Raw genomic sequence first — 24,358 nt, forward strand, 5'->3', positions numbered from 1 at the left:
AAGTCCATCTGGAATATTTAGTAACTGTATAATTCATTGTCTTACCTTGCATATTTGATATGTATTATCATTAGGGCCATATACAAATAGAATTTATATTACGCTGGTCTCGTGTATTCCTAATGTCATCCTATTGTGTGTTCTTTTTTTCTAAATATTTCTAGAGAAAGTGAGGTAATTTCAACATAACCCAACATAGAGGTAAAATTGTTTTTCTGTATTCCAAAACAACTAGAATTAGAGGTAGTGAAACAGAGAGAGAAAAAGCAAAAAAGTAACAGAAAGAAAGCATTCCAACATTATTAACAACTCCCATTTTTAAATGGCACAAATGAAAAAGTATAAAAACCAGTCTCAATAAGTGTAGTAAAGGAATATCTGACCTAATTTTCTTTTGGGAGTTTGCTCAGTAGTTACACATTTGTTTTACAGGATGTAAAAAGTCAGCTTATACCTTTAGGTTATGCATTTGGACATTAATATATTTCTGGAATTAAGGCTGGGGGTATCAAAATTAACTGAAGAGACTAGAAGATCCCCCCTCATTAAAGTTTAGGCTCTAATATATGGCAGCGGGACTCCTAATTCAGTCACACAGCCGCTTAATCAGAATCCACATGTCAATTCCTGACCATCAAACTCCAGAAGCTATTGGCCTAATTATTGACCAGGCCACCAAGACTCACAAGCGAATCAGCCAGCATACTCTGGAAAGCTGAAAACTCCATTATCAGTGTCTTCCAGCTGTGCTCTGAATACATTATTGATTCGTTTTAGCTGCAAGTTCTCCTGACAAGCTTATGCGTGCAATTAAGTGGATTACATGGAACGTGTTAAATAGCCTAAGAACTTCTTAGGCTGGAAAGTCTGAGCATCACCACTGATTCACTCATTCCATTCACCCTCTCACCGGCAGGACATAGGAAATTAACCACCGCCCTACAACATCCGGTACCGCACAGGAGGGAAGTGCTTTGTGTGGGAGTCTATCTCTTGCTTCAAAAAATAGTCAGTTTTGCCTTATAGTTCTCTGGTTGTAATAGATGAAATGTAGCCTGACACCAGTATATTGTACTAGTGTATTCTTTAAAATCCTTACTATTTTTGTTTTCATTTTATTTATTTTTATTTTTTTAAAGATTTTATTTATTTATTTGAGAGAGAGCACATGAGAGGGGGGAGGGTCAGAAGGAGAAGCAGACTCCCCGCCAAGCAGGGAGCGCGATGCAGGACTCGATCCAGGGACTCCAGGATCATGACCTGAGCCGAAGGCAGTCGCTTAACCAACTGAGCCACCCAGGTGCTCTTTTGTTTTCATTTTAAAACAGTTTATATGATCTAGGTATTTGATGCTCAGCACAGTGCCTTCCGAAAAAAAGTTTTTTTCTCTCTGCTTTCTGAATATTTGAATGAAAGTGCCTAATTAAATATAGTCGGGTCCAAGGATTATGTGAAGAAGGCCTCACTGACACAGATATGTAAGCCTGTCATAGGATCTATGTAAAATATAAGATCTTTCAGCATCTTCAGAAACAATAACAAGGTCTAAGAAAATAGGATTTTTATGCATACCCTAAGCTGTTGTTGTTGTTATTAAATGTCAAAACAAGACAGAAATGAGGCCGTTCTGAATATAATGAAGTACAGTTATTAGTGGTATGTTAAAGCGCTACTACTCTTCATGAGCTTTGGTGAAAAAGTAAGAAGCATAGTAACCGTAGCCAACTTGAAGCTCCTTAGAAAAGAAGCCCTGAGAAAAAGCATGTGACTTCTTTTGGTTTAGCTTTAGTTGTAAGTGAAATGGTATGATATGGGATGAAAAGCCAAGAAGATGTTAGAAGTATAAATAATAATAGAGTCAATCATATTACACTCCAGTATCTAAGATCTGCTACTAGACTGCTAGTTGCTATTGGAAAACACAGGATTGAGAAACTCTGACTGTGGCCGGATGATGTTATACATTGTAACTAGGGTGTAGCCCATTCTCTTACTATTAGACCTCATAAAAACTGAATATGCTACTGGTGACTAAGAACTTCCCCAGTTCTCTGAATAATAAAGCATTAAGATGATAAAAGAATCCCAGATTCTAATCACTTATTCAGAAAACACTTAGATTGGTCATTCCTTTAGTTATCTTCAGTATCTTGTGTGGATATGTTATGGTTAGAAACAGGATCAAGGATAAAAGTTAATACTAAGTAGGTTTTTCTTGATAATCACCTTTGTATAAAAAAATCACCTTTGTATAATTGAATGATTGGTCTTGGTATCATTTAAAAAATTAGCTCTTGATTTAATTTTTTTTTAAAAAAGGAAGATAATTTCTACTTGAAATAGAAAACAATTGTATCTGACGGATTTCTCAGAAGTTATTTCTCTGGGGGCACCTGGGTGGCTCAGTTGGTTGAGCGACCGACTCTTGATTTCAGTTCAGGTCACGATCTCAGGGTGGTGAGATGGAGTCCCATGTTAGGCTCTGCGCTCTATGGGGAGTCTGCTTGAGATTCTCTCTCTCCCTCGCCCTCTGCCCCACCCCCACTCAAGTGCTTGCTCTCTCCCTCACTCTCTCTCTCTTTCTCAAATAAATAAATCTTAAAAAAATAAATTATTTCTCTGAATACTTCAAGTCAACTTTTATTACTTTTATTTGCTTCATATTACCTGGTGACTAGGAGAACTGGAAAATGAGAAATTTCATGGTCTTGAAGCAAAGTTTGGAAGAAAATAAATTATACTTATGGTTGTTGATAGTGTGCTGTATCAGCAAGTGATGCAAGACAGCCTTAACATGCCCCTCAACTTGACTAAACTCCAGACACATTTCTTCCTGACTATAGGTCCCTGGCCTCTCTTAGAGCATTTGCTTTAGAAAACTTGCCATTTTAAAATGCTTTCTCTTTCCCTTTAAGACATAGATCCTCTCCCAGTCTCTTGGCAGTTTTACAACCCAAGAATGTCTTTCTTAAGGATTTGGGGGCAGGTGGGGCGGGGGGGGGGGGCTGCTATCTCCTTGAAATGTAAAGATAGGGCCCCTCATCTCCCATTCTCTGCAGGAGGATAGGAACCAAACTTTGATAAGCACAGATGGCCTAATCAAAGTGACCCAACACCCCTTTAACATTCTCCAGAACTTTCCCACTAACTCACCCCGGTGCTTAAAAACTCATCTGCCTTTTGTTTCAATGGAGTTGAGTTCAGTCTCTCTCTCTCCTATTACACTAGTCTTGATCTCTATTGCAAAAGTCTGAAATAAAGTCTTCCTTACCTCTTTAACTCTGTACAGTACAATTTTTTGGTGCCCTGAAGAACTTTTTTCAAGTTATATTTTGCAGAAGTGTGATAAAATCAGATTTGAATGCTCTGTTTGAATAAAATTGGTTTGACTTTATTATTATAAAATATATATCATAAAATTAGAAAATATTTTATCTATGAGTGATATTTCCACTATATAAAATTTTTTTAATTGAGATAGCACAACCAAAAAATGTAGGTGAGAGTAAGATGTCCTGAGAAGATTTGGCATTACGGGAATTTGCCCCACATGCTCAGCATAAAACTTCCACACACTCTCAAGAACTTGATTTTCTGCAAAGCTGCAACAAAGGATAACTGCTAAGTTTTAATTATTCATTTTCTTTTTTTATTGTTATGTTAATCCCCATACATTACATCATTAGTTTTAGATGTAGTGTTCCATGATTCATTGTTTGTGCATAACACCCAGTGCTCCATGCAGAACGTGCCCTCCTCAATACCCATCACCAGGCTAACCTATCCTCCCATCCCCCTCCCCTCTAGAACCCTCAGTTTGTTTTTCAGAGTCCATCATCTCTCATGGTTCATCTCCCCCTCCGATTTCCCCCCCTTCATTCTTCCCCTCCTGCTATCTTTTTTTTTTCTTAACATATATTGCATTAATTATTCATTTTCTTAATAAGACAAGAGGATTTTACTCACCAAAATATTATTTGCTCTGTGATGTAGGTAAATACCTATCTAAAAATCATTTTCTCTCCGTTACTTTTCATTAACAAAAACTGAGTACTTTCATTTTGTGCCTATGCTATTCTGTTTTTCTGTTATATCTTCCCCTTAAATTATAGCAACTATAACCCAAATCCTTTAAATATACCAATATTTCATGTATAATACAGCTCCTTCTAACATATTACTCACCCAAAACATGGTCATTCGCAATGTTTGATATAGATTATATATAATCTTCAAAAATTTGTGGAACCAAAAAAAAACAAAACAGAAAAACCCTCCTCATATTTAGTCTTCACATGCCATATTTTCTGGGACTTCAAGAAAAAATTAACAATTGAATCATATTTGCTGTGGGGCCAACAAAAGCCCACATTAGAAATAGTTATCAGTAGATGAAGACCACCATGTTCCAAGCAGCTGGAAATCACTGTTTCCCCGTGTGGATGTGAACATTTCCCTTGGCTTCCTGTAAATCAAAGATCCAAGTTTATATTAGACATCAGTGGGTGTGCATGGTCCTTCCTCCTGCTTTTCAGCTTCAGAGATCAGTTTTGAGCCAGAGGATGCCCCAATGCTTTCTTAAGAATTGAGAGACCGAGAAAGTCCCAACACCCCTCCAGCAATCATTTTCAGAATACATGCTTTTCCCCTTTCCCTTACTTTTTATGATTATCAGGGAGCAGGGGAGAGTTATCTGTTCTGCTCCCATTAACTTTTGCTTCCCCAAAGTTCTCCATTATGGTGACCTGATAAATCGTACTTGTCGCTGACAAAGATTCAGTCACATTCACGCCGCAGAGCCACAACAAATGGACTTACACACGTCAAACCCTCACACACCTCGCTCCATCTTCCTCTGTTGTCAAACTGATTACTGCTCTGTTCGCGGAGGAGAAACAAAGCTATAAGCAAAGCTATCAACTGACCTTACCAGAGTCACCAGCCAGCTTGGGTGAAACTCTACTTTTTGTTTTTGTTTGCTTTTTTTTTAATTAAAAGAAAGAGAACAAGGTATTAACTATGCAAAGACCAATGGGATCTCAATATACCTAAATCTGTAAATATTTAAACAGATTTCCCCGTCCTCAACTTCTCAACAACATATGCCAGGGCGTCCTTTAGCTCACGAGAGCCAATTCCCTCCTGCGGCTTCAGAGCACTCGAAGGCTCTGTGTGGGGATTAGTAGAGTCCGTGCAACCCTAGGCCTGACTCCAATCACTTTCTCCTTGAAAATTGCTGAACCTTGATGCAGCAGCACAGCACAGAGCAGGCCTTTTCGCCGGGGCTTGGTCCTCATTACAGCCCAGAGACTTGAGGAGATTGTTTGCGTGGCTGGATCATCTGCCTTTCGGGTGGCTAATTAGTGTTTCCCCAGGGCTTCTGCTCTGTGAATACTTAAGGGTAATCATCACCAACTAACTGCATGGGGAGTGTATCTAAGCAATTTTACCAAGTCAACTGACAACAGCTTGAAGTAATATTAGCCCTGTTACATGAAGACAAGTGCTCTCCACCCAACGAAGACGGAGACTGGCACCACTCAATAAATCACTGCAGCAACCTTGAAAGCTTAGCATCAGTTCTGAGCCATTAATTTCAGCGAGGTCTTTTGACAGGATGTTTTGAGAGCACGAGAGCATGCATTGAGAGCATGCTGTCTCTTGAGCTAAATGATAAAGAGCAAATTCTCCTGGCAACCCATTTAAGTCCTAGGGTAATCAAACAAATCTTTTGACATTTTTTTTCATCAGAGTCTTATCGCTCAGGTTATAGAGAATAACTTTCCTTTAAACAAGAATATAATAGAAATGCCTGTTTCATTCATAGAATGACTGAGCATGTATCTGAACACTTGGATAGGACTAGATATTCATGAAAGTTCCCTCTATTGGCCAAATGCCAGATGATGTTACCAAAATTGCCATTTAATAAAAGATAAGTTCATCCAGAAAACTAAAAGTGAGATGTAGGAGGATAAACTTATAAAAGGTATATTAAGAATGTGTTAAGGCTGATGGCAGTATTATAAAGGCAATGGATGACCAATCAGAATACTGCATTTGAGTGACAACTTTTGTTCCACAAACAAGAGATGTCTTACTATCAACAAGCATTCTAATAGGTACTGGGATATAAAACGTTTCAAGGAATATTGTAGTAGAGGTATGTCATGCCAGGAAGTACCACGACAACCTTCTCTATAAAACAACTAGTTTCTTATTTCATGGGAACTCTTGAAGAAAGTGACCACTCTCCATACCATGAAATGGATGATAATTTTGGTGGAGAAGAATGGGAGGTTTGTAAAGAAATCAGAGAAACAAGACACAAACCTACCTTTCACCATCCATCTATCTATCATCATCATCTCTTTATCTACCTTATCTATCATTATCTCTATCTAATCTATTATCTATCTACCTATCTATCTATTGGTCTATCTACCTACCTATCAGTTATCTTTAAAAAAAAAGGATGAGAGATGCTAGCTTTAGAAATTTAAAAAGTGCTAAGTGCATATCAAAAAAAGTTTGTTTTGTTTTTTTTTTTTCACTTCAGGGAAGGTATGATAGACCTGTAGCTATTTTTTTTTCTTTAATGATGTAGGATAATCACATATTTGTTCCAATTATTGGGAAAAAAGGATTTAATTTATAAAAATTTTATTTGAAATACTAGGGTCTGAAATTAAAACTACCAGTTTCAAATTTCAAATAAAAATAACAGATGTTAGCATTTGAAGGAGTCTGAGAGTAGAAGAAACTTTGATTTTAGTCCCATACTTCATAATATGAATGCAATGAAGCAGGACTAGAACAAAGATGAGGCAAGGGATTGGCCAAATCTAAGCAATATAAAATAATTTAGTGGTGAAAAGAGTATGATTTTGAAAGCTTTGTAGTATGAACATAGCACTAAGATGATTAAATAGCTTTTTATAAATTTAAGATATACATAGGTATGATAAAATTATGCTTACAATTATCGTATTAAGTCATATTAAGACTAAAACACTTGTACATACTTACCCAAAAATCATTTACAGGTTTTTTTTCCCAATTAAATGGTAGTTCCAAAATCCATTTCATTTTGCCATAATAATTTTATATAAATTAAATTAGCAGAATAAAATGTAAATATAACAACAGTTTCATTATTCTAATAAAATGAATTTAAAATTCCTCTTTAACCAGCTACCTACTTTTCAAATTTTTTTATTTTCAGAAAAACAGTTCTGAATTTGTCATTGGTTCTTCCAGATGCCCAAACAAGAAACTTTTTTTTAAAGACTGTATTTCTTTATTTATTTTGGAGAGAGGGAGAGAGCACAGTGGGGATTAGGGGGAAGGGGAAGAGGGAGAGGGAGAGGGAAAATCTCAGGCAGACTCCCCACCACTGAGCATGGGGCCTGACATGGAACTCCATCTCATGACCCTGAGATTATGACCTGAGCCGAAATCAAGAGTTGGTTGCTGACGAGCATCTTGCTTTACTCTAAATGTTTTCACAAAGACTTCCTATGATACTTTAATATGAAGAAATTTTAAACTAAGATAAATTCAAATTAAGAAATCAGTATTCCACACACCAATTGATTCCCTGGCCACTTAAGTGTTTGAGGAATTTTCAGTACAGGTGCTCATGTATTGATAACTTCTGGGATCTCCATCTCCACCAGTAACGCACAACAGGTACAACATGTTTTGGACAAGTCAAGGATCCTGTATTTTTTTTTTTTTTAATGTAATTCTTTTTTTTTTTTTTAAAGATTTTATTTATTTATTTGAGAGAGAGAGAATGAGAGAGAACACATGAGAGGGGGGAGGGTCAGAGGGAGAAGCAGACTCCCTGCCGAGCAGGGAGCCCGATGTGGGACTCGATCCAGGGACTCCAGGATCATGACCTGAGCCGAAGGCAGTCGCTTAACCAACTGAGCCACCCAGGCGCCCGTCAAGGATCCTGTATTTAATGCCTTTGCTCTACCAACATATTTCATGAACTTGCCAATTTTTCCAGAAATACATGACTCCCCACTTACTAACAATAGTGACAGCACTTCAGACTTCTTCCAATTCCTTACAAATCTTCATCACTACTAAATCCAGAAGATGTAAATGACCAAGTATATATAATGCTCAGTCACCTTCCCTTTTCATTTTTGCTTTAAGTCAATCAGATTTTCCACTGATTTGATGGTGCTAATGGAAGCCAGATCCTTCATATTAGGCAGATGAATTTATGCAGATATTTTGGTGAAGTTGCATTTTATAACCGTGTAAGTTGGACTGAGATGTGTGATAAAAATAAGTAAAACCTCAAAATATCAATTTAACTGGCAGTTTTATGTGACAGCTATTATTTTATTGCAGGATCAGTTGCTTGTTTCATTACATATTACTGAATAAGCTGAGGGTACACTAATCTCATTAAAACTTATGTCTTAAACGATTCCCCTCTTTATTATTCAAAATATTTAATTTAAAAGTTGAACACTTTTCAGGAATAAACTATGAATTTATAAGTAGAAATATTTCTTATCCTTTCTTTTTTGCACTGATTTCCAGAAACTTCAAAAATTTGCCTTTAATCACAGATGAAATAGACTTGGCTGCATTTTTAATAGAAACTGTTGTCTTTCAAAAAATAAACTATTTTCAACTGTGAATTTCACATAAATTTAATTTTTTGCTTTGTTTTGAGTGAACAGATGATAATTTAGTAGCAGATTTCTCTCCAAAACGCAATGGTTTTAAGTGCATTTCACCTCTTCCATGCTTTCTAAATTTTCTAGAAGTTTTATTCCAATTATAAGTTCCTTATGCTTTTATTTATTCTTCTCCACAATTGAATTTTTGTTTGAAGCAAGATAATATCTTATCCTTTAGGTGGCCATATGTCTCAATTCTCATGGGACAGTCCCAGATTATATCTATTGTCCAGGTATGCATCCAGGTTAGCACTTTTCCCTGAATTTTGTTTGAAAGTAAGTGTTGTTATTAATAGATGCATAAAATGAAGCAAGGTGGCTTATACCTCCTCTACACCTAGTTCTAGCTCTTGCTATGATTTCACCTGGTAGTTTATGAGAAGCATGTGCGGCCAACATTGTGGTTAAATATAAAGGGTGATCAGTAGTAACCAGGATCTCCAATATTTTCTGCATGTGATATAGAAAACAGCTCCCTTTCAAGGACAACATACTGAGCACTCTCAGAAAAATGGAGTTTAAGCTGAAACTCCAATAGCTAGGGACAGCTAATGCCTTCTGATCCTGGATGGTAATGGAGAAAGTATTTGACATGGCCGCACCAGAGGTCCACTTAGGGTTCTATCTGGTTGTTTTTTTGGCCCACACCACAGCCTGGAAGATGCATGAAGCTCTCAGGTCATCAGCAGGTGAGATCAGAGGAAAAATACAGGTTAGTTGTGCATGCAACTAGCCTGTAACTATAGTGTGTGTAGGAAACAGAGGCTGAATGAGCCTGTTGTTGAGTATATAGAGTTGTAATATCTAATAGGTAGTCACTAGCCACGATTATTTAAATTTTAATTAATTAAATTTAAATAAATTTAGAAATTCAGTTTCTTAATTACACTAGCCTCATTCCAAGTGCACAATGGCAACATTTGGCTAATGACCTCTGGTATTGGACAGTGTGAATATAGAATTTCCAACACTGCCCAAATTTCTGTTGAACATTGTTGATACAGCATACACTTTTGCTATAGTAGTCTTGTAACTATTATGAGTTTAAATCTACAAGTATTTCATTTTTTTAATAGGCATTCATTTGTATTTTGTATTAAACTCTTTGGCAATAACAGATTCAATGAAATGACAGTGCATTGTAATGAAAAATTAAGAATTTTGATGAATATTTGTGCTATTTTCTGATTTTAAACCTTGTGAATAAGAATATTCTTGTATGAATCCTTTGTAGACATGGTTTTACCTCTTCAATAAATACGTAAGAGTAGAGTTGTGATATCATAGGGCAGACATATTGTACACTCTCACTATCAATGTATGAAAGTTCCAGGACCCCCACATTTGTGACAACATTTAGTTTGGTATTCTAGTGGAGATGAAGTGGTATCTAATTGTGAATTTGCATTTCTTTGACAAATGATAATGGGAAGCACTTTTTCATCCCTTTATTGGCTATTCGAATATGTTCTTTGCAAAGTGTGTGTTCAAGTTTTCTGCTCATCTTTTAATTGGGTTATTCAAATTTTTATTGTCAACTTAGAGAAGTTATTTATGCATCCTAAATAAAAGCTTTTACATTCATTTACTTACTGGTATATTTTGATGAACAAAAATTTTTAACTGTGGTAAAGCTCAGTAATAAATAATAATAAATAACATTTTTTCCTTTTATGGTGTGTACTTTTTGTGTCTTCTCCAAGAAGTTTTTGTCTACACTGGAGTTGTGAATATATTATATTATGTTTTATTCTAGAGGCTTTATGATTCTGGATTTTACATTTAAGTCTATGATCCATTTCAAAATGTTTTGTGTGTGTGTAAAGACTGACCCAGGAGTTTTCCACATAAATGTCCATTTTTTCCAGCAGCATTTGTTAATGCTATCTTTCCCAATTAAAATTCCCTTTGCATTTTTTCCAAAAATTGATTGATCCTTTATATGTGCATCTATTTTGAAATCCTCTATTCTGTTTCATTTATTTACTTATCTGTGTTCCAAAACCACACTATATTCTTTCTTCTAACTTTATATTAAATCTTAAATTGAAGTAGTGAAAGTCTTATTTATTTTTAAAACTGGTCATTCTACATATTTTGCATGTCCATGTAAATTTTAGAATTAATTTGTCTGTTTCTTCAAAATAATCTACAGGAACCTATATATAAATTTAGGGAAAATAACAATGTTGGACAGTCCAATACACAAATGGGATACATTCTGTGATTTAGAAGCCAGTAGCAACTGCTGTACAATGTACACTGCTCTACATTGCCTTCAGCCTTTTCTCTGCTATGTGATATAAACCCCTGAGGGCAACAACCCATTACTACAACACAATGAATAGTCCATGGTTAACACTTAATTAGCACAAACTCCTGAATTAAACTCAGCTTTGCATTTGTTAGTTGTATCTCTTTGGGCAAATTACTTAAACTTTCTGTGTTCTGGTTTTTATATCTGTAAAATGGGGATAATGAAAGCCTTATAAAGTTGTTTTGAGGATTAAATGAGATAACCCACATGAAGCTCATAGAATATTCTCTGACATAGAATAAGCCCTCAGTAGATGTTAGCTGTTATTCTTGCTAATATTTTTATTGTAAGGATAATAGTTACATAATAATTAATACTTGATCCTTCGCTTAGGTTATTGGTGTGGCAACATCTTAACCATCCTAGAGATATCTACCTCAGGAATCTTAAAAATTGCCAAAGAAAGTATTCCTTAACACTGCAATGCTAACAGCTTTAGATCTGTTTTCATAACATCTCACTTTTCTTAAAAAAGTAATTTTTTTCCAAAGCTCTCTCAGTCCTTCACATTGAAAACAATAAAGATTATTATTTGAAATCAGAATTCATGCTTTCACATTCCTCAGTAATTGCTAAAATAAAAATCCTTCTTCTGATGCATTAAATGCAATGAAGCCAGGCATTTTACTAGGACCTTGCATCAGATCCAGCTGGATAATAAATATTTCCTCTTGTAAGTCACATAGGCTCAATGATGTCCATTTAGCTTGGGATAAAATAATAGCTTTTCTAGTAGAGTAAAGAATAATAGATGCAAAAATATTGGGAAGAAATTATGAAAATCTGAAAAGGTGCCAAAACCAAAAACCCTGCCTTGAGTTAAGAGGAACCAGTGAATTTGTAAACACAGAAGTTGTCAACATTACTCCATACTGCTTTGTAAATTGTAAAACGCCTGTGATGAAGTTGTGCCAAAAGCAAGCATTTCAAAGTAACAGTTTACATTGTGTCTCTCCATGCATTGACTGTATTTACTGTATCATTCAAGCAAGTATCCCAGAAATACCAGTGGGCTAGATTCTCCCAGCTGTACATCTCCTTATGTGAAATAGCTTATATTTTTTACTTGTCAAGGTACTTCAAGAAAAGCATTATAAAAAATGACCATCCAAGTGAACTGAATGACAACACGTCTACTAATGGATGCATGATAGAAATGAGGAATTTTCCAAAGGGTTCATCACATTTTCAGAAAAAAAGAAGGAATTTAGAATACCTCTAAAAAAAAGAAAAAGACAATGATCCAAACATTCACTTGCTTTTCACTTGCTTTGTGGATGTGTCAGAATTCCTTTTATCAGATTTGTTTAATGTAGGAAAATCTACATGATATGTGTCTAATGTGCATTTCCGTATGGGTTTTATTTTATTATTATTTTTAAAGAGTATATTTATTTATTTATTTGAGAGAGAGTGTGAGCCTTGAGTGCGAGGTGCGGGGGGAGGGATAGAGAGGGACAAGCAGACTCCAGGCTGAGCCTGGAGCCCAGCACGGGGCTTGATCTCACAGCCTTGAGATCATGACCTGAGCAGAAACCAAGAGTCATGCTTAACTGACTGCGCCACCTAGGCACCCCTCCCTGTGGGTTTTAATCTCTTAATATCTAATTTTTAATGTGCTTAGTGGAAAGAAGACTGACAGGATGTTTGAAGTCTTAATCTCAGTGCTATTTTGCAGTTTGAACTTGAACAAGTCATTAGAACCACTCTAAGCCTCTGTTAATTCATTTTTGTGATAAGAATAATGTTTCTCTTAGCATCTTTGTAGAGTTATCATGAGTTTTGGCTAAAAAGAACAGGCATGTGAAAAGTAAGAAATGCAGATGCAAAAACATTTCATTCCTTGTACCTGGAACCTAGCCCTGCCTAGACTGGTGCCTGGCACATAGTGGCCATTCAATAAATATTTGCCAATAAATAATTTACTACTAAGATTTGAGGTAAATGAAGTAAAATTACTTATGTTTTGCTATCTGATATTTTGGCAATGTCAATGAAACAGTAGGACAATTATTTAAATAATACAGGCCTGATAGTGAACTATCATCCAAAAAAGGAGTTTTCTGTCTTCAGATCAATTTTCTGCAAGAATTTAATTTGCAATAACTTGAAAGGCCACTCTAAGATCAGTGACTATAAGATCAATATAACTGAGACTCAGACAATGAGATATTAAGTTAGATAAAATAAGGCCAGAATTAATCTCTGCCAATGGACTATAGAATCAGTTAACAAAAAGAATATAAACAAAGAAGAAAAACTGGGATCAGTCATTGTAGCATCAGACAAATGAAAATATAAAGCAGGAAGGATACTAGAAGATCAGTTCATAGACAGAGGGGCAAAAGGAAGTTGGTTGAATACCTTTAGCAAAAGTTCCAAAATATAGTAAAAACTAGGTAGAATCTCCGCCGAGCATGAGATTCTAGGTTCTCCTAGCTGCGACCATCCAAGCAGACAGCAGCAGTCATATACAAATGGCAAGTGGGAACCAGACACTCTGACCAGGAAATACAATCCCTATAAGAACTGGGACAAGACAGGAGCCAGGTGACTGAAGAAGTGGGGGTATGCAGCAAGTAAGCCACAAAATGAGGCCCAAGGTAGCAACCCACACATGGAAAATGGGAACAAACTTCACCCCTGAATTAACTCCAGCTTTGTCAGTGTGCCACTGCCAAGACTACCTTATTATATCCTTTCAGCACAGGCCAAGGTTGGGCTATGGGCCGAGGAGAAGCAAGGACCACAGAGAAGTCAGCCCACAGCTAAGAACAGTAAGTCACAGGCCAAGATATTGTCTTTTCCAAGTAATTTCCAAAAAAGAGGTCTTACACAAAAGACTGGCTATTATCACGATAAAATGATGAAACCAGAACATGAAAATAATCATAAATTTTCTCCCAAATATAGGAGGAAAAATCAAGAATATCATCCAACAGGTAAATTTAAAAATCTCTCTTATTCATTTTTCTAAACTTTGTTCTGAAGAATAAAAACAAGTTTAGTAGAATCTAGTAATAACATCTCTATTTTCAGATACCCCAAAGCGTAAATTAATCAATAGCATATTAACTGACTACTTATACCACAGAAATAGATTTTTATTCATTGAGCCAGTGAATATTAATAAAATCTCCTTGGAGAATCATTTTAGTCTGGTGATTAAGAACACAGGCTCTGAAACCAGATTGCCTGGGCTCTAATATAAGCTCCACTCCCCAGGTATGTGACACTGAATGAGTTATAACCTATCTGTGCCTCAGTTTCCTCATCTGTAAAATGGGGACATTACTAGTACTTGCTTCAGTGATGTATGTATAACATGTACAAGGTACTTAGAATAGTGCTTGGCACATAGTAAGCATTTTATATGTTGGCTATTATTGTTATTATGTATCTTCCATATATTCACTGAATATTTATTGATTCTCCAACAGGCTGGATGACACAGGCACGATTCTCTGGAGACAGATGCTGAGATATTGTTTGGGGTATCAGACATTTACTAGGACTTGACATAGCTGGAAAGAAGGAGGAAGAAACAGAATTGGGCAGAAGGAGTTCAACCTCAGTGCAGGCCCAACAAAGTCTTGACCAACATCATAGAGAACTCTGAAGCGTATGTAGCCCATGGACATTGTTACACCATGAGCTGAAATGGTCAGACTTTTATTCTCCAACTGTGACTGGTCAATAGATGGGAAAACAAATCCTTAATTTAAGGAGATCTCAGTAGTGCATCTCCATGTCCACCATACCAGGTCATGAAGAAATAAAAATCTGTCAACACTTTTGGAATTTGGAACAATTTGGAACACTTGACCTCAAAAAATTCATAGCTAATGGAACAGCCATTCAATATAATATGAAACTTTAATAGAAATACATATAAGAATATATAACACAAATAAGGACAACTTACTTAATTTTCATAGCCTCTATACAATGAGAAGACATAAAAATTATACCACTTACATATACACTATTAAGAGATACTACATGAAAGAATTCCAAGCATTAATCTTTTATCCAATAAATGTTTACTACACCTATAATGTAAAAAAGTACTATGGGAGATGCTATACAAGATAAAAAGTTATACATGAAATTGTTCCTTCAGTCAGGAAGATAAATATCTATTAGGAAAAATAAAACATGCATCCAAATGTTTTCAATAAAAGGTTTATTACATGCACCATCTAAATGGTACAATGGTTGATTATAGTACAATGTTGATTATTGTACCATATAAGTAATCAATGCCTGATTATTGATTGAGTAGGATGGTATTTCCCAGACTTGCCCAAGCATAAAATTCTCCTGGAGTCTTTTGTTGAATTCTTAGGCACTAACCCAAACCACTAAGTTGGACTTTCTGAAGGAGGAACTTGGAATCTACGCTTTAGCCAGCTTCCAGCACCTTAATGATTCCTATGATCAGTTAAGTTTGGGAAACACTGGTGTAATGGAAACATCCTAGTGAAACATGAAACACCTGGATAGTCTTGGTTCTGTCTCTGACTGATTGGTGACCTGGGGCAAAGGCCTGTCCTTAACATTATGGAACTAAGGGCAAAAGAACAAATGCAAACCCATACCATATGTCTAAATATTTAAAATTACAAATTAACAAATTGAAATAACATATGATCTACCTTATCCCCCATTGACAAGTACACATTATAACCACCTGAAGGCCAGGTTCAAATTATGAATTCTCAGACTCCTCAGTTTTTCCTCTAGAGCACAGAGGCATGGGGAAAATTAACCTCTGGATACCAGTCGATAGCACATTCACTATCCATCCTTAGTTCCCATACAAAATGTGAGAGATTCAACTCACAGGTATGAACTCCTGGTCCATGTCCAAGACCAGTTCATCTTCCTTGAAAATAGCTGTCCCTGGGCCACACCGGGCTAATGGGAGTACATACCAACTGTCCTGTCTGCCCTGAGGAGGACAGAGCCAGGGAACAAGGTGCAAGCAGGCCTTTCTAAGCAGGTCTGAGCTGTGGGTGGGCTCCAGGATATATAGGCAAGAAATTCCAGAGTGTTCCTTTTAGCTTGGTACATTCCTCACCCCTTGGGAGGAGCACAGCCAGATGAAGGCCAGACTAGAGTCTCAGAGTATAGGGCTCATGACAGGCACACCTCTGGTCTATGCCTAAGGAAGTATCAATAAGTTTGACCCTCAAGTTCTTACCATAAAGTGGATCTTAGGATGCGCGTTCACAAGATAATTTGTGAGCCATATTTTATAGGATGGTGTACTTGAAAGCATTACCTAAACTTAGAGTCTTTACATTATTCAAATGTTAGTTGTTATTGTTATGGTCTAGGTGTAGAGAAAAAAGAAAACATTTCCAGTTAGAGATCAGGGAAATCCTTCTATAGAAGTTGATGTGTAATCTAGAATTCAAAACTGCAAAAAGTATTTAGAGTCCAAATGTGAACTGTGTACAGAACAGAATTTTAGGCCAAAGGAATGGCAGCAATCAGGGCATGGAGGTGGAAGATTACTGTGTGCATCACAAACAGGGAGTAGGCTAGAGTTCAGGCTTGGTGAAATTTTGCCCAGGGCAGTGTGATATACAATGGCAAAGGTGGGCTGGGCCAAAATTGGAGTGGGGGAGGTTGGGGGACGGTACACGTGCACAGAGAGAGAGGTTGAATATCAGTCTCTGAAATATTGCCAAAGTCATGTCTAAATTAAAACAGCCTTTATATTTTCTGTTTCTAATTTTATATATGCAAACACACATCAAACATAAAGTTAATTATTTTAAACACCCCTATAAACCCTCTCAGTATTTTGCATAAGAAGGATTTCTCATGACTAGAGCTAATGACCAATCTTTTGTTGTATTTTTTTCCCTTCTTCCTTTTCTTTTTCTGCTTTGTGTACTAGGTTCAGCTTTGAAGGTACTGGCTATGTGAACTTAAGCAAGTTATTTCACAACTGTGAGACTCAATTTCATCTTCCATCAAACGGAGGCAATTGTCCCGACATGACATATTTCATGGAACTGTATTATTATTGTGATTTTTTTTTAACTGGGCACCTTTGCCACTGCCAGACATCCTCTCTCTTCTCATTCTGTCCCTTCCTAACTCCTTGTTGAAAATGGCATTTATGTTTTTGTTTTCTTATTGCTTTTGTCAAATTCTTGGAGAAAAAAGTGAAATTGAAGAAATAGTTAAGATTTGCCAATGCATACTGGGCAAGGGTTTGTGGAGCAGAAGGGAACTAGAGATGGCAAAGAAATTCAGTCCAAGACACAACTGGTCAAACAATGGGTGTGGGGTTGTGCAACACAAGCTGTATTTGCACTGACGTTTTAATTGCAATAAGATTATAAATCATAGCTCTCAAATCAAATTGATATAATGTCAAAATATTTGGGTTAGTGCTTCGAATATCTGGCAAAATACGCCGTAGGAAAGCAATCACTATCTCACATGAGCTCTTTCAATACTTAATCTTCACTGCTGTTTTGCACTTAACACTTTCTACCTTGCTCTGGCTTGTAGCCTAGTTAACTCTCTGTTTGCCTCATTGCTCCTACTTGATCATCTGCCCTTGAAAGGCAGATTTATATCTTACTGATCCTTGCGAATCCCAGCACTTAGCACTTTACCTTGTCAGCAACACTTAAATAACAATTAAGTATTGAATAAACTCTTAGATAATTCTTCCCCTTACACACACACACACACACACACACAAATTAAATAATATGAAATGCCAACTCATTTCCAAACACTATGCCATAAAAAAAATGCAATAGAAAATGCAATGGTTAGAAGGAAACATAGAAGAGAGTGCCTAATCTAGCCTTGGGAGAACTACAGGGCAGAACTCCTTAGCTGATTCTGATGCAGAAGCACCTGGTTATGTAAAGGATTGGAGGCAGGATGTCACAAAAGACAGCATGAGCAAAGCCCAGAGAAGAGTCTGAAGATCCTTTATTTCTTTCTTAACTGTCAATTCAGTGTTGCAGAAATACAAAATATGATTTTAGAGGAGCAGGAAATGAGGCTAAAGAGGAAGACAGTTTCCCCAATGTAGAGGATTTTTTTTTTAAGATTTATTTATTTATTTGAGAGAGAGAGAGTCAGAGATAGATAGTGAGAGAGAGCGTAAGTGGGGAGGAGAGGGAGAAACAGACTCCTGACTCCCGCTGAGCAGGAGCCTGACACGGGGCTCAATCCCAGGACTCCAGGCCGAGCCCAAGGCAGGAGCTTAACCAACTGAGCCACCCAGGTGCCCCTGCAGAGGATGTTTTATGGGAAGTGAAAAAGCTTAGAGGTTAACATACACTTGCTGAGGAGTCTTTAAGGGACTTTTTTTTTAAAAACATTTCTTTTTTTTTTTTTTTTTAAAGATTTTATTTATTTTTTTTTAAAGAGCGAGCGAGAGAGAAACAGCATGAGAGGGGAGAGGGTCAGAGGGAGAAGCAGGCTCCCCGCTGAGCCGGGAGCCCGATGTGGGACTCGATCCCAGGACCCTGGGATCACGGCCCGAGCCGAAGGCAGACGCTTAACCATCTGAGCCACCCAGGTGCCCTAAGGGACTTTTGTAAGAAGGGCAGCATACTCAGATATGATGGGGGTTTTGGAATATAGGTGAGGTTCAGTGTGGTGGAGTCCGGAGCCAACGACTAAGAAAGAGTTCTTGAGACGTCTTTGGTGCAAAATGGTGGTTTATTAAAACACGGGGACAGGACCCAGGGGCAGAAAGAGCTGCTGCCCCATGGTTGTGAAGCGTGGCTGATTATACACTATGGGGTTGGGGGAGGTAAGGCAAAAGGGAGGTTTCAAAAGAACTTTCATATGCTAAAGAGGACCTACAAGATACCCGAGGCCTTGCCGTTGTCAGGTTAAGGTTGTTTACTCTAGTAAGGCATTAACAGTAAGATAGTTGGGAGCTTCCTGGAGAAACGTTACACTTTGCCGGCTTCACTTATCTGTCAATGGGCTGCAGGTTATAAGGGTATTTAATTGTATCTACATTCCCTTCTGGAAGCTAGGCCATTGATAGAAATGCTTTGTCCTTGTAAATTGCTAAGACTTTTGTAAACTTGAGGGAGACTCCTGTCCTACAAGACTGTGATCTCTATCAGTTTGTTTTTCCTTTAGGGCAGCCAGAAGTGCCTGAGGAATGTCACACATACCACATGGGGGTGGGGGTTGTAGAGTGCCAGTTTCTGCTTTGTCCTCAGCCAGCCTTCTGCTCCCTCATCAGATATACATAGAGATATTGCTGGCTGTTGTGTGGAATTTGGATTTGATGTAGACAAAATTGAAGGTACAGAGGGCTTCAATTGGATGCTGTTATTGCAGCAAAGTTTAGAGATTGTGAGGGTTAAATAGGAGACCTCTAGGGTGAGAGTCCTCACATTAGAGAATAGCGTGAGATATTTAAGAGTGAAAATTGGCTGAACTTGGAGATTCATTGCATTTGGAGTGTAAGGGAAAGAGAAGAGTCAAGAATAACTCAGAGTTCTATATTTGAGTGATCATAGCCAAGGATGGTATCAAAAAATAAAGGAGAAGAATCAGGTTTATTAAAGAAAAACATGCATTTTTGGACATACTGAACATAAAAGTGGGTCATACTGATATGAATGTAAATGTACAATAGGCAGTCAGCTATACTATTCTTGGGCTTGAAAAAGATATCTTGGATATCAGCTTGAACCCTTGAGACTGGAAAAACTGCCCCATAAGTACATGATATGACAGGAGCAGTAAGGACAGATAAGACCTAAAGCATGGACAGATGAAGAAAGAACTGAGAGAGAGAAAAACAGCTGAGAAATCAGAAAACCAATGATTTGAAAGGTGGGGGTTGTAAAATTTCAAAAAGAGTGAATGATAAACAAGATTGAGTGCTGCAGAGAGATGAAATAATATAAAGACGGGGAAGTATAGGTGGATTTGTGAATTGGGATATCATTGTTGATATTTTCAAGAGCAATTTTAGAAGACTAAAGGAGAAGATCAAATTGCAATGCTTTAAAGAGTGAATAAAAAAAGAGTAAAATGGTGAGACAATAGGGACAGACTACTGGGGGGGATTTGAATGAAAAAGGGAAGTTAAAGACAGTGGTTAACAGAAGGCAGCATAGGATTGAAGGCTAGTTTTTTGTTTTATTTTGTTTTGTTTCTTTTTAGGTGAAAGAGGATGAGTATTTTTAGAGGTGGGAGTGGTAGTAGCAAAAATTTAGTGCTATTTTGAAAATAGCTAAAATGTATTAAACACATTATATGACAGGCACAACACTAAGGGTTAACATGTACCATTTTAGTCAATGCTTACAATAATTCTATGAACAATTTTTACAAAGGAACATGCTGAGGGTAATACAGATTAAGAGAAATTGTTAATGGTTACAGAATTAGTAAGTAGTGGAGATAGAATAGGAGCCTAGTTGGACAAATTTAAGTCTGTATTCCTGACCACTACTCTGCAATGTCTTTAGAAGGGAGACAGAAGATTGAAGATATGAGTTAGAATGATGGTGAAGGTGTGGCTGGGATAGGGTAAAGTCAAGAGCACAGGTGAAATGGGTACTCTTAAAATTAAGGAGAGATACCTCATTCTCTGAGACTAGAAAAAGGAAAGGCCAGGTTTGGAAGTATATATGTCTGTAGCTCTTGAGCAGAAAGTAAAGAACAATTTCTTTTTATCTCAATTTTGTCAGTGAAGTGATGAACCATGGCCCATGGCTTGGAGTAAAGTGTTGGATATAGAGATTTGAGGAAAGTGAGGATCTGTACCAGATGTTAAATGAAAGGCAAGAGGGAATGGACCAAGTTCAAGTGTAATGACAAGTGGGCCTTGAAAGTGAATATTAATCAGCCTGGCTGTATGATTTCTACCAGTAGTGCTACACTTCATGGGTATAAAACAGTAGGCAAACTTTTTCTGCAATGAGCCAAACAGTACACATTGGAGGTTGTGTGGTCCTGTTACAACTACTAAACTCTGCTTTTGCAGTGTGGAAGCATACAACATGTAAATTAAAAATCATGGCTGTGTTCCAATAAAACTTTATTTATGGACACTGAAAATTGAATTTCATGATTTTTATGTCATGAAATATTCTTTTTTTTTTAGTTATTTTAATCATTAAAAAATGTAAAAACCATTTTGAACTTGCAGTCTATAAAGAAGTGGTGGGTTTGATGTGCCAGTTTGTCAACCCCTGGGTACAGAGCACAGAGGCTAGACAGTGTTTTTGTTCTTGGGTTGGGTTTTTGCTCATCTATGGAGTAGATTACAGTAGTACAAAAGAATAAAGAGTACTGGTAGGGCAGCCATTTGGCTGTTGTTTTCAGACCACTTCCTGTCCTTCCCTTGCTCTATAGGGAATTACATTTTCTAGGTACCATTGTCAACTGGCTTTAGGTACATTCAGTCAGCAGGAGGCACTGGTGGAAGATAGAGGGGGTGTGTGAAATGGCTGCATTATTAATCTATCTTCTCTCAGCCCCAAACCCACCTTTTTATACTCTGCTCTGGATGCTTTAGCTGGAATTCAATTTTTCCTTTTGCCAGCTGACCCGTTGGACTCTATAAATTGGGAACTCTAACAGGAGCTTGGAAGGCAGAAGAAGGGAGAGAAGCTGAGCTCCTTTCTGTTTGCTTTCTTCAGCAATGGTTTTTCATTCCTGCAATGGTGGTTACTTCAGGTAGCAAGTGATTCTAGTTTTCAGTTTTTTCCATTCTTCCAGAACCAGCCTCATCACACCTCCTTGAAGATCTGGCATATAGCTGGCTCCAATCCTCTCCCCAAAGATCTGAGTCCCAGTGCATAGGGACTCCCTTCCAAGCCCCCAAGGTTCTAGCAGCAACCAGGCAGCACCTGCTCTGTAGCAGACTGGGCCCTAGTTCTGGGTGTCAAGCACCTAGGTTCCAATATTCTCAACCTCTTCCTTTTGTTTCCCCAGCCCTAGGATTGGTGGTGGTTGCTTCTTCATTACTGTCTCTGTGCTACCTTAGTGTTCTTCTTTTAATATTTCAGTATTCCAGTATATGGCCAATTGCCTATATTGAATTCCCACTGTTACTGTTACAAATAACTGGTGTGGGGGCGCCTGGGTGGCTCAGTTGGTTAAGCGACTGCCTTCGGCTCAGGTCATGATCCTGGAGTCCCGGGATCGAGTCCCGTGTCAGGCTCCCTGCTTGGCAGGGGGTCTGCTTCTCCCTCTGCCCTCTTCCCTCTTGTGCTCTCTGTCTCTCATTCTCTCTCTCTCAAATAAATAAATAAAATCTTAAAAAAAAAAACCAAAAACAAATAACTGGTGTGGGAGGAGCCACAGTGGGAAGAGGCAGGGTCGAGGAAGCAGCCTAGAGCCAGGGCTGCAAGTGCAGAGCCAATAGGGCAGAGATCCTGCACCTCTGAGGGAGACTGTGGTAGCCTCTGCCCTACCCCTGAACCTGTCACAGACTCAGTGCAACATATGGAAACTGCAGCCATGACCACTCTTGTCACTATCATCCTGGAAGATGCCCTGTCCAGTGTGGACCTGCTGGAAGAGCTGCCCCTCCCTGACCAGCTGCCATGCATCAAGCCTCCAGCTTCCTCCATCTTTTACCAGGATAACTATGACACAAACTTCAAGGACAGAAATGCATTTGTCACAGGCAGGATACAGTACACTGAGCAGGCTATGGTCCATTCCAGCATGATTACTGGCAAAAAAAAGAGCAAAAGCTTTCTCAAAAAAAGGGAAGATGTCTTTGAAATGACACGTTATTGACTTGAAAAAGCTGGTGGCCTAAATCAGTCACAAGTGGGGCCAGTTGTCTGATGGGTCTGCTCCTGAGCCATCTTCAAGAGAGGGATTATCTCCTTCCCTCTTGGGCTTCCATTGATTGTATTCTCAGGTAGAACTGAGATTTGTGGAATTCCAGAATTCTCATTCAGGGCTCTGCCTACGGCTCAGTGGACCTTTCTCACTACATCAGTTACATGCCTGCTCATTTATTTAATAAATATTGTGTACCTGGTTAAATAATAATAATAATAGGTGCAATTTCTCTTTTTCTGACTGGATTTAATGATAGACACACCAGGACTATTTGATCACCTCTCTTGCTCTGCTTTGACTGGTCTTTCTGGAAGCAGCTGTATATCCTCCAAATCTTTGCACATACTCTCCCTTCAGGACACCAGCTCCCACCAAATGTCTCTCACCATAGTTCCAGTCCCCTTCACTAAGCCCCAGATTCTGGACTATGGGGCTGCTACTACCCATTCATGCTTTCTCTTCAGCCCTGGGGATGGTAGCAACTTTGTGTTTTTGCTAATCTCTGAATTTTCCACCATCCCTTGCTAGGTTTTTCAGCTCATCTGTCATATGTCATTAATTCTTTATATTAAATTCCACATGTTTTAAATGTCTATTGTGCCTCTGTTTTCCTAACTGAGCCCAGATTGATACAGCCAGTGAACGTATAGTTCAGATGAACAATCATGAGATCTGGGCTGGATAGGAAAGAGAGAGAAAAGAAGAGGTCTGTTTGACTATGGGAACATACAGAAATCACAATAGTAAATATAGTCATGGGGTCAGATAATGATACCTTGGGAATAAAGAATATAGCTGTTGACAATAGAAGGTTACAATAAGAAAGTGAGATAGTTGAGTTTTTGTTTTAGAATAAAATAATTTAACATATTTTCTATCAAACTTACTTAAGGGAATTTTATTTTGAAGTGAGGAAACCAACTCAAGCAGCTAGAACAAATCTGAATAAAATAGCTTCTTTGCCAAGACAATTTTAAATGAAAATTATAATTGTAATTTTCCAGGTTTATCAAATTGCCATTTAAAACATATTGAAAAAAAAAACTGCTACTTGCTCTTACCAGATGTTCTGCAAATATTCAGCATCACTTGATAGGTATTAAGTCACTATGCAAAAGTAGCACTGGACCTCAAACATATTTCACTTGCCAATATTTTTTGTTGTTGAAAAAAATTTTATATATCAAGATTACTATTATTTTAAATTAACTTTCTTAAGGTTTAACAATTATCTATTTTGTTTTTAAACTCAATGTAGGGTCTCACTAGATACTACTAACTATAAAATCACAACTATAGATCTCCTGATTTTCTCCTACTTAAATAAAAATTGACCTCTCCTCAGTGTTAGGCAAAATAGATGATCTGCTTTTCATTGAGCTTCCAAAATATCACACTCTCTTAATTTTTTCCCCTAACTTTTTAATCTACTTTCTAGTTTTTCCCTTTTCTCAAACCCATTCATCCTGAAGTGGACCTTTTCTCTCCCTTATCCACGTTCATTCTCTAG

General features: G+C 37.6%; 1 long non-coding RNA gene across 1 annotated transcript; it reads left to right on the forward strand.

The window, feature by feature from the left end:
- The first annotated feature begins 1,271 nt into the window (after window positions 1–1,271).
- On the forward strand, window positions 1,272–14,507 carry LOC110591462. Its single transcript, XR_002481023.1, has 3 exons — window positions 1,272–1,300; window positions 13,939–13,967; window positions 14,466–14,507. It is a non-coding gene; the product is annotated as an uncharacterized LOC110591462 (long non-coding RNA).
- The last annotated feature ends 9,851 nt before the right edge of the window (window positions 14,508–24,358 follow it).

Source organism: Neomonachus schauinslandi, chromosome 2 (assembly GCF_002201575.2).
Source record: "Neomonachus schauinslandi chromosome 2, ASM220157v2, whole genome shotgun sequence".
Lineage (NCBI taxonomy): Eukaryota > Metazoa > Chordata > Mammalia > Carnivora > Phocidae > Neomonachus > Neomonachus schauinslandi.